A 14,277-nucleotide genomic window follows, 5' to 3' on the forward strand; every position below is an offset into this window, starting at 1 on the left:
TGTTGACAAAGGGATAAGTATTGACCAGGACGCTGAAGGGTGGTGGAGTTTGGTGGGGGTTGTGGAGGGACAACTCCTCCGCTCTTTTTGGAAAAAGTTCCATGGGGTCTGTTATGACCACCTGAGAGTGCAGACTGGGCCTTAGTTTCTGACAGGTTGACGCTGTCTCTGACAGTGCGGCACTCCCTCAGCACAGCACAGAACCAGTTAAAGAATGCACAATGCTGCCTCCTTTTTTACTTGTAGCGGAATTCAAGTTTCAGAAATTTTGGGTCCATTTCTCACAGTGACAGCCTTTAACTCTCCTTTGATTTGATTTATTATTGTCACATGTATTGAGAAACAGTGAAAAGTGTTTTTTCTTGTGCACAATATGGACAAAGCATAGAGCATACAGGGGAGAAAGAAAGGAGAGGGTGCAGAATATAGTGTTACAGTCACAGCTAGACCGTAGAGATGGGCAGTGAGGGGGGGGTTTCCCAACTGGATTTCACCTTTACATTTAGATTCATTACACATCCTTCATCTTTCCAAAGTGCCTGAAGCTGGGACTGTACAATCGATCTGTACTCTGTGGAATTTGGAAATATGAGAGGTGATCTCATTGGAATATATTCCCAGAGGGTTTAACGAGGTAGATTGTGGGAGGTCGTTATCCCGGTGAGAATTGGGAACGCGGTGGCATAGCCTCGGGATAAGGGGTGGGATATTTTGGAATGAAATGAGGAGAAATTCTTTCACTCAGAAGGTTGTGAATTTCTGGAATCCTCTATGAGAATGGTGGATGCTCAGTCATTGAACATTAAAGTCTTGGATGGATAGAGTTTTGGGCATTAGAGGATCCAGAAGGATATGGGGATTCGGTGGGAAAGTACAGTTCTGATAAAAGTACAGTTCTGATAAAGCAGCTCTTGACTATCGCGCTTCAGGTTGGGAATGCACTCACCTCCTTCCATTCTTATCTATCTGGTCTTGCCCAGAGATGCTCTGCAATGGTCTTCCCCTCCCTATTCCTTCCCTATCCCCTCCCCATTTCTCATCAACACGCTGCCTCTCGGCAAGTATCACCCCAATGCAAATCACTCTGTAAGAACTCTTGTTCACCAGTTAAAGGGTAAAGACAATAACTCTTTTACTAACAGGTGAAGGCTATACAGAGACTTGCAGCCTAGTAGTTGTAGCCAGCTCCTGGGACGATTATCCAAACTCACCAGGGATATCCTCCACTCTGCTCCCCGATTGGTTCCCAGTCATGTGGTTCCCTTATTCTGCAGATTGATTCTTAAATGGACAATCACCACACTTTCCTATCTGGGTCGGGGGTTGGGGAAATCTGCCCACTCAGTTCAAAGATTGCGAATTCGAGTCCCACTCTCAGCCTGATCACATCATTTAAACCATTGCTGTCGTGAAGTACAGAGGGAGTGTTGCATTGCCAAAGATTACAATGCATAGCAGCAGCTAAGGGGCAGCTAGAATAGGCACTTGAGCGAGACAGGAATAGATGGCGGCATGTTGGCACTGTGGTTAGCGCTGCTGCCTCACAATGCCAGGGTCCCAGGTTCAATTCTGGCCTCAGGTCACTGTCTGTGTGGAGTTTGCACATTCTCCCCATGTCTGCATGGGTTTCCTCCAGGTGCTTCAGTTTCCTCCCACAGTTGTGCGGGTTAGGTTGATTCAAAATTGACCTTGGTGTCAGGGGGATTAGCAGGGTAAATACATGGATTTATGGACGTAGGGCCTGGGTGAGATTGTGGTCAGTGCGGCCTTAATGGGCTGAATGGCCTCCTTCGGCACTGTGGGATTCTATGGATCTGCAGAGATGAAGTGGACAGAGAAGTGGCTTGTTGTCGAGCATAAAAACCAACAGGGGCCAAATGGCTGTAAATTCTTTATTTCAGATGGCGTTATCAATTAAACCCCGACCAGGGGAAGATACAAGATCCTAGGGCACTTTTTGGAGATGAGGTTAGAGTTTTCTGGGTTCTCCAGCCTGTAAATGTCCCACAGTCAACTCCACCAGTCGATTGTTTTTATTATTTTGCTGTTTTGTGGTTGTGCAAATTCAATGTCATGAAAATGTCATCACCATAACTGCAAATTAGCACGTATCTCACTGATTGTGAAGCACTTTGCGACGTGAATCTCTCAAACAAAAACAACCTGGCGGATGAGAGCTCCAAGGTGCAGCCCTTGCTGCTGTAGTGTGATAGAAAGGGAGGGGCAGCTGTTTGTGGAGATTATTGCTTCATTACAGAATGACGCACAGTCACTAACTGATGTTTCTGATTGGCTGGCCGTGACATCACCAGCAATAAAGAATACAACTTTTCCATTTTCCGTCTCTGGGAACTAAAGGGAAAAATACAACCTCCAATGGATTAAAGAGGCAGTCACGTGATTCTGGGAAACCTGCCTTTCTTTTTTTGGGGACGTGAATAAGTCACAGAAGAACCATTTTTTATTTCATAGCTGACTGACACGTTGAAATTTTGGTGATTGTGTCAGTGGAACCATCAGAGAATTCACGCAGCGAGTGGTTAAGATCTGGAAAGTATTGTCTGAGACTGTTTGAGTTGATTTGATTTGATTTGATTTGATTTGAGTTATTGTCACATGTATTAACATGCAGTGAAAAGTATTGTTTCTCGTGCACTATACAGACAAAGCATACCATTCCTAGAGAAGGAAAGGAGAGAGTGCAGAATGTAGTGTTACGGTCATAGCTAGGGTGGGGGAGGGTGCGAGGGTAGGTGATGTAACGAGGTCTAAAGTTAAGGAGAGGGCACAGGTAAGGGAAGAGGCCGAGGATGTCCCAATAATAAAAGGAGTAGGAGGCGTGAGTATGGTTGGTGGCGTTCTGGCAAATAGGGTCCAGGTGAAGGCTGGGATGAAGACACTTTATCTGAATGCACGAAACATTCGGAATAAAGTGGATGAGCTGGTGGCGCAGATCAGCACAAATGGATATGATCTGGTGGCCATTACAGAGACGTGGCTGCAAGGTGACAGGGACTGGGAGCTGAATGTCCAGGGGTATCAAGTGTTTAGGAAGGATAGGTGGGAGGAAAAAGGGGGGTGCGTAGCTCTGCTGATTAAGGATAGCATCACGGTGGTAGCAAGGGATGATATAGGAACCAAAGAGCAGAAAGTGGAATCGTTGTGGGTGGAGATTAGGAACAGCAAAGGGAGGAAGACGCTGGTGGGTGTTGTCTATAGGCCCCCGAATAATGATCTGGAGGTGGGGCAGGCTGTTAACGCACAAATAAGTGTGGCGTGCAGGAATGGAACAGCGATAATTATGGGGGATTTCAATCTACATATTGATTGGTCGACCCATGTTGGACGCGGTGGGCTCGAGGAGGAGTTCTTGGAATGCTGCCGGGATAGTTTCCTTGAACAGCGTGTGTTGGAGCCGACAAGGGAGCGAGCTATCTTGGATCTGGTGTTATGTAATGAGGCGGGTAGAATTAGGGACCTTGTGGTGAAGGATCCTCTTGGGGAGAGCGATCATTGTATGGTGGAGTTTCTGGTGCAGATGGAGGAGGAGAAAGTGGGTTCCCGGACACGAGTCCTTTGTTTGAACAGAGGGGAGTACGGAAGGATGAGAGAAGAATTGGAGAATGTTGATTGGGGGAGCGCGTTGGAAGGTAGGTCTGCTGAGGAGCAGTGGAGGATCTTGTAGGAAATCTTTCTTGGTGCTCAGCAGAAATTTATTCTGATGGTTAAAAAGGACCATAGGAGGAGAGGTAATAAGCCGTGGATAACGAAGGAGGTGAAGGAAGGTGTTAAATTAAAAGCGGAGGCATTTAGAGTAGCTAACAGTAGTGGGCGAGAAGAGGATTAGGAGAGGTTTAAATGTCAACAAAGATTGACAAAGAAGTTGATAAAGAAGGGTAGGAGAAACTATGAAGCTGGGCTAGCGCTTAATATAAAAAAGGATAGCAAGAGTTTTTATAAATATATGAAAAGGAAGAGGCTGGCTAGGGTGAACGTTGGACCCTTAGAGGATGAGAGGGGGGGACTTAGTGGTAGGGGATGGGGAAATGGCTGAGGTCTTGAATAACTTTTTTGTTTCTGTCTTCACGGAGGAGGACGTGAATAATTTGCCGGGTGTTAGCGATGGAAAGGTGGTAGGACTGGAGGGTCTCAATGACATTATTGTTACTAGAGAGGTGGTGCTCGACAGACTGGAGGGACTGATTGCGGACAAGTCCCCAGGGCTGGATGGAATGCATCCAAGGGTTCTGAAAGAAATGGCGGAGGTGATAGTGGATGCCTTGGTGGTTATTTTCCAAATGTCGCTGGATTCCGGGGAAGTGCTGGAAGATTGGAAAACGGCTAATGTTACGCCGTTGTTTAAGAAAGGTGCCAGGCAAAAGGCAGGGAATTATAGGCCGGTTAGTTTAACGTCTGTTGTAGGTAAAATGTTAGAATCCGTCATCAAGGAGGAAATAGCGAGGCATCTTGAGGGGAATTGCTTGATAGAGCAGATGCAGCACGGTTTCGTTAAGGGGAAGTCGTGTCTGACAAATTTATTGGAGTTCTATGAGGATGTGTCTAGGGAGGTGGATAGAGGAGAGCCGGTGGATGTGGTCTTTCTTGATTTTCAGAAGGCATTTGACAAGGTACCTCACAAGAGGTTATTGCAGAAGGTCAGGGGACATGGAGTTGGGGGTAGGGTGTTAGCGTGGATAGAGGATTGGTTGTCAAATAGGAGGCAGAGAGTGGGGGTCAATGGGTGCTATTCGGATTGGTGGTTGGTGACTAGTGGAGTGCCCCAGGGGTCGGTGCTGGGGCCTCAGCTATTTACCATTTATATAGATGATCTGGAGGAGGGAACCGAGTGTATGGTGTTGAAATTTGCTGCTGACACCAAGATTGGTGGAAAGGCAAATTGTGCGGAGGGTGTGGAGAGTCTGCAGAAGGATCTAGATAGGCTGGGCGAATGGGCCAGGAACTGGCAAATGGAATTTAATGTTGGCAAGTGCGAGGTGGTCCACTTTGGTAGGAATAATGGTAGGAAGGACTATTACTTACGTGGCGAAAAACTGCAGCAGGCGATGGTGCAAAGGGACCTCGGGGCCCTTGTGCATGAGTCGCAAAAACCCAGCCTGCAGGTTCAGCAGGTGGTCAGGAAGGCGAATGGGATGCTGGCCTTCATAGCGAGGGGGATTGAATATAAAAGTAGGGAGGTCTTGCTGCAGCTGCATAGGGCATTGGTGAGGCCGCAGCTGGAGTACTGTGTGCAGTTTTGGTCGCCGCACTTGCGCAAGGATATTTTGGCCTTGGAGGGAGTGCAGAGGAGGTTTACTAGGCTGATACCGGAGTTGAGGGGGTTGAGTTATGAGGAGAGGCTGAATAAACTGGGCTTGTACTCGTTAGAGTTTAGAAGAATGAGGGGAGATCTCATTGAGACATATAAGATGATGAATGGGATGGATAGGATAGAGGTGGAGAGACTCTTCCCGCTCAGAAAGGACAGTAGGACTAGGGGGCACAGCCTCAAGATAAAGGGGGGGTGGTTTAGAACGGAGTTGAGGAGGAACTTCTTCACTCAAAGGGTGGTGAATCTCTGGAATTCTCTGCCCGTTGAAGTGGTGGAGGCTGTCTCGCTAAATATTTTTAAGACGCGGGTTGATGGGTTTTTGATAAGCGAGGGGATTAAGGGTTATGGGGAGAGGGCAGGAATGTGGAACTGAGACACGACAGATCAGCCATGATCTTATTGAATGGCGGGGCAGGCTCGAAGGGCTAGATGGCCTACTCCTGCTCCTATTTCTTATGTTCTTTTGTTATTATGTAGAGAAAGATCAGCTTCATGAAAGGTAAGTCCATTCAAAAGCCTGACAGCAGCAGGGAAGAAGCTGTTCAGGTAAGAAGTGGAGTGTGGTGGAAGCAGATTCAATCGAGGCATCCAGGAGGAGACTGGATTATTATCTGAAATGGAAAAACGTGCAGGGGGAGCAATGGCACTAGAAGCAGTGCTCAGTCAGGAAGCCATCACTCGCTCAGTAGGCAATGGTCCAGTTGGTCAGGTTAACGGATTTCCCCAGATGTGGAGTGTGAACAGTCCATTCAGGCAGCAAGGCTTTGACACCATCTTCACTTTGGTATTTTTCCACTATTCAAACACAAATAAGAATTCAGTGACCGCAGACATTGTGCAATGGTTATTGTGGTGTGGTAATGCCCAAAAACATGTTCATGAGATGTGAGCATCGCTGGGAAGACTAGCATTTGTTGCCCTTGTAAAGGTGGTGGTGGGGCTTTTCCTGGTGCAAGTGACAGACTAATACCCTGGAATGGGAGGGTTGTCTTATGAGGGAAGGTTGGACAGGTTAGGCTTGTATCCACTCAGGTTTAGAAGGGTTCTGAGTCACTATGCCGTACATTCGGCACAGTTTGTATGACACTTTGCCGTACATTTGGCACATTTTGTGGGTTAGTTTGCTCTACAGTCAGCACAGTTTATGTGACACTTTATCGTACAGTCAACACAGTTTGTGTGTCACTTTGCCGCACAGTCGACACAGTTTGGTTACACTTCGTGCCGCAGTGTGGCATTACATGTGGATAGTAATACTGGTGAGCCGGACAGAAAGTGGATGATTGGTAGGTGGGAGGTGTTTCTCTGTGATCTTTATGCCTGCAGAGTCTGTTTTCCTCGGGACCCAGCAAGGAATCAACTTTGAAAAGAGAAAAAGGCACTTTGCCAGTTTCCAGTAGCACAAAACTAAATAAACAGAGAAGGTGCTGCACCCGTGGGACTGTAACAGGAAACTCTGTTCACTTCGGGCATCAGGGAGTCCTGGTTTTGAGTTTTGAAAATCTGGGTCACCTTACACCTACATGCTCCTAAACTTTAATGAGGCTTATAGGTCTCTACCTGATCTTAGCCAAGTGTTATTCAGGATTGTTTTTACAGTCTGTCCCCACTCCAACCCCCCCCAGCCCCCCTCTGGGAAACCTACTGAATCAGTAAATGTTTAGACAGGTCAAACTCCAGCCTAGACATTGATTGAGCCTGGCCCAGTTCCCACACAGTTAATTAATAATCATCAAAGGTTATAAAACAGTTCTTAACCTGCTCAATCCATTTTGTACTTGGATTTGACTGGCATTAGGCAAAATAATTTATTTTCCATCCACGCTTACTCCCTTAAAGGGGCAGCGTCACAAAGGTAAAATCCACCTCAATATATTCTACTGCGATTGGCAGGTGACTTCTGCCTCATTTTTTAAAAAATCATTAATGGGACGTGGGCTTGGCCGTCTGGGCCAGCATTTATTGCCCATCCCTAACTGGACTGAGTTGGTCGCTGGGCCTTTTCAAGGGAGCTTAAGAGTCAACCACATTGCTCTGACTCTGAAATTGCATGTAAGCGAGACCGTATAAGGACATCAGATTTCCTTCCCTAAAGGACATTCGTGAACCAGACAGCAAAAGACCAAATCAGATAGGTTTTTACAACGGTTAGTCATCATTATTCTTTTAGAACAAAAGAACAAAGAACTAAGCACAAAAACAGCCCGGGAAACAGGCCCTTCGGCCCAACGAGCCCGCGCCGCCATTTTAACATTACCAGTCCCCCCCTCCACCCATGACCCTTATCTAATGTTTTATGGCCATCCACATTGGGGGAAACTAATTTAGGGACAATTTATTACTTCCAATCAGCCTAATAGCACATCTTTGGGGTGTGGGAGGAAATCGGAGCACCCGGAGAAAACCCACGCAAGCATGGGGAGAATGCGCAAACTCCCACAGACACCGGCCCAAATCCATGTGTCTGCACGGCAAACAGTGATAGTCACTGAGCTGTCGTGTTGCCCAGCATCTGGTCCAGTTTAGGCACACACTAACGACATGAAGCACTAGGCCAATCTCGAACATCCAAGAGCTGCCCCAGTACGACCCATCGCGTGTATGCCCCTCGTTGGACAACAAGGCGGACCGACTTAAAACCTGTGAATTAAAAGAGAAAAACATTATTATCATTCCACATCCTTTTACATTACCAGGGACGTCCCAACGCTAATGAACCTTATTTAAAACAATCTCCTATATCCTCCCATCTCCAACCCACTCATGTGCAAGTCTAAGTTACTCTTAAACAACTCCAGCGTGCCAGCCTCCACCACCTTACTTGGCAGAGCATTCCATACCCCCACTACCCTATGTGTGAAAAACCTCCCTCTAATATCTGTGTTATACCTCTCCCCCCTCACCTTAAGCCCATGGCCCCTTGTACTGTGTGTCTCTAACATAGGAAATAGCTTACCTCTGTTTACTCTATCTATACCCTTCATAATCTTATATACCTCTATTAGATCCCCCCTCAGTCACCGTCTTTCAGGGGAAAATAGCCCCAATTTGCTCAATCTTTCCTCATACCCCAGTCCTTCCATACCAGGCAACATCCTGGTAAACCTCCTCTGCACTCTCTCCAGAGTCTCCACGTCCTTCCAGTAGTAAGGCGACCAGAACTGGACGCAGTACTCTAAATGCGGCCTAACCAACATTCTATACAACTGCAACATTAGACTCCAGCTCTTATATTCTGTACCCCTTCCTATAAAGGCTAACATACCATAGGCTTTCTTCACAACCTTCTCCACTTGTACTGCCACCTTCAAAGACTTGTGCACTTGCACCCCCAGGTCTCGCTGCGTTTCTATACTCTTTATAGGCTTACCCTTTATCATATAACTCCCCCCTACATTATTCCGGCCAAAATGCATCACCTCACATTTATCCAGGTTAAACTCCATTTGCCATATACCTGCCCAATATACCAGCCTATCAATGTCCCGTTGTATTGCCAGACACTGCTCCTCACTGCCTGCCAATCCAGCCATCTTAGTGTCATCTGCAAATTTGCTGATCACACCACTTACTCCCTCTTCCAAGTCATTTATATACACTACAAAGAGAAGAGGTCCCAGTACTGAGCCCTGCGGCACACCACTAGTGACAGACCTCCAGCTAGAAAAGGACCCCTCCACTACTGCTCTCTGACTCCTCTTAGCAATGATGTGGGTATGCCGGCGTTGGACTGGCGTAAACACAGTGAAAAGTCTGACAACACCAGGTTTTAGTCCAACCTATTTATTTGATAATATACTCGCAAGCTTTCGGGTTAGTCCCTTCGTCAGGTGAATGGAGTTAGAGTTCTCTCCATTCACCTGACAAAGGGACTAACCCGAAAGCTTGCGAGTATATTATCAAATAAATAGGTTGGACTAAAACCTGGTGTTGTCAGACTTTTCATTCCTCTTAGCAAGCCAGTTCTCAACCCATCTAGATACCTGGCCTTGTATCCCATGAGCCTTAATCTTTTCTACCAATCTACCATGAGGGACTTTGTCAAACGCCTTACTGAAATCCATATAATTCCAGCTTTTTATTGAATTCAAATTTCACAATCTGCCATGGTGGGATTTGAACCCCAGTCCCCAGGGTATTGCCCTGGGTCTCTGGATTACTAGTCCAGCAATAATAACACAGCGCCACCACCTCCCTTATCTCAATTCCCTACATCCGTATCTAACAGGGTGACCGTCTCTTGTGAAACAAAATAAGAGACACTTTGACTGTGGAGCTGAGGGGCCACTGGGGACAATGGGGCAGAGAGGGTATTACTGATAACCCTGAAATTGGGGGTTGTGAGATTGGGCGGGTGGGAGTTGTAACTAAGCACAAGAGCAGCGAGGAATCCTGAGACCCCAGTAGCAAAAGGAGGTTTTAAAATCAACCACAACCTCCAAATTCCTTTCTTGCAATCCCTCTCAAATCACTCAAACTCACCCTGGTGACTTCCAGGTTCTGTATGAGGATCCCACAGCAGTCCCAAGGGTAAAGGTACATTTTGAGGGACATATCAATCAAATTAAGGGACTGTGGTTGCATGGCCCCTTTAAGGGGGCAATGCCTGAGGGTCATTGTGATCAGGCTGGCTCCTATGAAGAGGCTGCGCGGGAAGTCCCGGGACAGAGGTGAACCTCAGTTGAAGCCGGGGGATGTGTATTGCCGTTCTATCAGACACTCATCGTGTATACACAATTATATTAATAATAAGTTGTTCATTGTTGAAGCCACAATGAGTCACCTTTGACTTTACGGCAGGGACAATCTCTTAAAAACGGGTATTTGACACGCCTCCAGCTGATATCTCACTTTGAGGTCATTTTCCACATGAGTCAAGATATAAGTCTCAGTTATGTAACCCAGGATGTGACCTACATCACACACACACGGACGATCAAACTTGTTCCTACTTTATCTCAGCAACCTCCAAGGTGTCTATTGTGATTGGGTGGGCAGCAACCTCACCGCTAAATCAGAAGCCGTGTGTTCAAATCTCACTTCACCCAACTGGAAGCAAACAGCTGATGCATTCGCTACAAAACTGAGGGGGCTACACGTCAAAAGTAAACTTGTTTAGATAAGGTCAAGTCTGCCCACACTCATCAACGTAAAAGATCCCATGGGACTTTTTCAGAAAGAGCAGAATTCTCTCAGTGTCCCAGATGATAGTTATTCCTAAAGAGCCTCCAAAAACAGATTATTTGTTTATGCAAATTAGCTTTCCTACATAACAACAGTTACTACACTTCACTACACTAGATTTGTCTCAAAATGGCACTGGAGCGAGGCAACTTCTTCCAAGCTGTGCACAGCGTATCTTTTAATTCTATCTTTTACTCTCATTCTATGCTTCTAACTCTTTTAAACTAAATTGATCTTTCTCTACCCCCTAGCTATGGCTGTAACACCACATCCTGCACTGTCTCCTTTCCTTCTCTGTGAACGGTATGTTTTGTCTGTGTAGCACACAAGAAACAATACTTCTCATTGTATGTTAATGCATGTGACAATAATAAATCTATTCAAAATCAAACTGGAGTATTGTGTGCAGTTTTCACGTCCTTATCTGAGAAAGGATGTCTCTACTATAGAGGGAGCGCAGCAAAGGTTTACCAGGCTGATTCCTGGGATGGCAGATCTGTCACATGAGGACAGGCTAAATTGTTTAGGATTATATTCATTGGGGTTCAGAACAATGAGAGGGAATCTCATAGAAATGTATAAAATTCTAACAGGATTACACAGGGTAGATTCAGAATGTTCATAATGGTCCAGAATTAGGGTCATAGTTTGAAGATAAACAGTAAACCTTTTAGAACTGAGATGAGGAGGAATATCTTCACCCAGAAGATGGTGAATGTGTGGAATTCACTCCCACAGAAAGTAGTGGAGGCCAAAATGTTGTGTGATTAGAAGAAGAAATTGGATGTAGCTTTTGGGGCTAAAGGGACCAAGGGTTATGGGGGGGAGGGGGATCAGGATATTGAATTTGATGATCAGTCATGATCAAAATGAATGGCAGAGCAGGCTCGAAGGACCCAATGGCCTCCTCCTGCTTCTGGTTTCCATGATGCTTTTATATAAATGTCCTCTATTTGCTGTGCCGTGCTTTAGAAGTTCCTGAGATTGTGAAAGACGTTTTGAAATAAATCAAAGTTCTTTGTTTTTTTTGTGATATTCCGCCAACATCCAATAACTGGGTTCACACACAGGGAGAATGGATAAAGAATGAAGTGCAGAAGACTGGTGAGCAAACGTGAATCTGTCCAGGAATCTGGCTCCAAATCGATTGCCACGCTCGAGCCCGAAGCTGTCACTAACCTGTGACCAAACACCATCATCCACCAATCAAGGAGCGATGGGAGATGAAAAGGATTTTTAAAAATTCAATGCATTTGAAAGCTGAAAATGAAACTCTTTCAAGTACAGAGAGAAAGCAAGTACACAATTAAATCTGAAATCCCACACCGCTGAGTTAAACAGGAAGTAACGGGGAGGGGAAAATGTTGCCCTTTTACCAGCTATACCCAGCATGAGATAAAGTCAAACTTCTCCTGCCCCCGAGATCAATAAATGGCCTCATGTGTGGAACACAGAACGTGTGGGGACTATCCCCTGTCCTTGTGGCTTTATCGAGTGAGCAAATCAGCAAAACTCACCTGCATTTAGTGCTATTTTATTGACTTAGCTTCTCTCATCAGCCCACGCCCATGTTAAAAAGGAGGGTGGGTGTAAATCAAACCTGGTCCTAATTTTGATCACGACTCTGTAGTCCTCACCATCCCCACACTCATCTGTACGCACTGTGCACGGTGGCTGAGGACTCATCTCCATTGGTGGCTGTCCCTCGGTTCAAGGGACATCTACTGAGGATCAAAGGTTTCTGACAGGGATCATCATGTGAATGAACAGGCCCATTCTCAACCCGCAGATCTTTGGACACATGGAGCAGGGGGACATCCCACAGAGTAATGGGATCCGGAGCACAGCATTTGCTTTCTTTCCTTCTCTGCCACTGTCCTGTCTCATCATTATACTGCATCATGGTGCATCTTGATGGACAAGTTGTTGTCATTTTGAATGCTTGGTGGTAACCACCTCCCGGTCATTACTGTCAGAGTCTCTTTGAAGCATTTTCTTTGTTGTCTACTGGAATTTGGAGAAAACAGAGTCTGGTCAGGGGGACACTTTTCAGCCATCCTGACACGGTCCATCAGAGCTGATTTCACATGAGTTTTGCCTGAATGTTTGCAAAGTTGGTTTCACAAAGGACACTAGTATTTCTTTGATGGTCTTCCTCAATTGTAGGGGAAGCACAGAGTCATTGCTGATGACATTTCTCAATGTAATACATGAGTGTGCCGATGACAAGTTCTCTGTACGTGAAGGGGGTGATATTATCAAAAACATTCTAAGTTCTGAACAAGTGGGAGAGAATCAGGTTAATTTTTCGGCCAACCTCCCAGGCGCAATCATATGTACTTAGAAAGAAAATGAGGCAAATGTGCTTCTCATCAGTAGAGGGTGGGGTGGAGGGGGGGGAGGTGTTGGAGTCTATTCTTACCAGGATGCCGGCTGCTGAGCGCTAGGGGCACCATTGTGCAGGTTTCCTGGTAAGATCGCTCCGAAGACTTCTCTTGATCTGTGGAAAACTTTGTTTCAAACACTCTCCACAGTAATATTCAGCTGGGGTGATACAGGTGATGAGGTGTCGGATCACTTTGTCAATGCTTTTGAGAGAGAAGGCTGCCAAAACACAGAAAATGCTCAACATATTCCACAGTCACTCCTTCAATATATCTGGGAAGTGGAATATCTGACTGACCAGATCTGTGCTGATTTATGAACTTTGTTTTGGCAGCGTTAACGGACAGGCTGTCCCCTGTACGCTGAGTTGAAAAAGTCAAAAGTGGCTTTCCAATCTGAGTGGGTGATGACCCGGCAATAATACAAGTCCATCGTGGTCAGCTTGGCTTGGTGTTTGATGTGAGTTTTCTACCTGGATGATATTTAATTCAGGGGAATGAATCTTTGATGAGGCCACTGTCAGGTAGGCTGTAAATAGTATGGGAGCTATCACACAGCCTTGCTTTCTCCTTGTCCAGATTCTGGAGATATCTGTTTCAGAGCCCCCACTCAACACAATGGCAGTCACATCATTGTGACATGCATGTGGGATTGTGGTGACATTTCTTGGATATCCAGATCTGTGGAGCACAATCCACACGGCCTTGTGACTTACTGAGTGATTCCTCACCCACCTTGTTGGAATAACTCACTGTCTGTCAACTCAGATAGAACCCTCAGAGAATCCTGTGCTGGAGGCCATTGAGTTCATCCTTCCTGCACTTGTACAAGCACCAAGTCCAGCTGGGGCAGCGCATTTTACCCTTACCAATGCAGGACTTTGCTATGGGTTCGATTCTGGCCTCAGGTGACCATCTGCACATTCTCCCTGTCTCTGCATGGGGTGACACATTGGCACAGTGGTTAGCACTGCTGCCTCACAGCGTCAGGGACCTGGGTTTGATTCCCAGTTTGGGTCACTGTCTGTGTGGAGTTCGCACGTTCTCTCCATGTCTGTCTGGGTTTCCTCCGGGTGCTCCGGTTTCCTCCCACAGTCTGAAAGACGTACTGTTTACATGCATTGGTCATGCAAAGTTCTCTCTTAGTGTACCCGAATAGGCGCTGGAGTGTGGCAACTAGGGGAATTTCACAGTAACTTTATTGCAGTGTTAATGTAAGCCTTAATTGTGACACTAATAAATAAACTTTAACTTTTTTCCTCTGAGTGCTCTGGTTCCCTCCAGACAGTCCAAAGATGTGTGGGTTAGGTTGAGTGGCCATGCTAAATTGCCCCTTAGTGTTGGGAGGTTAGCGGGGTAAATACGTGGTGATATGGGGAT

The sequence above is a fragment of the Carcharhinus amblyrhynchos genome, chromosome 16 (genome assembly GCF_965287045.1).
Source record: "Carcharhinus amblyrhynchos chromosome 16, sCarAmb.v2.hapA, whole genome shotgun sequence".
Taxonomy (NCBI): Eukaryota; Metazoa; Chordata; class Chondrichthyes; order Carcharhiniformes; family Carcharhinidae; genus Carcharhinus; species Carcharhinus amblyrhynchos.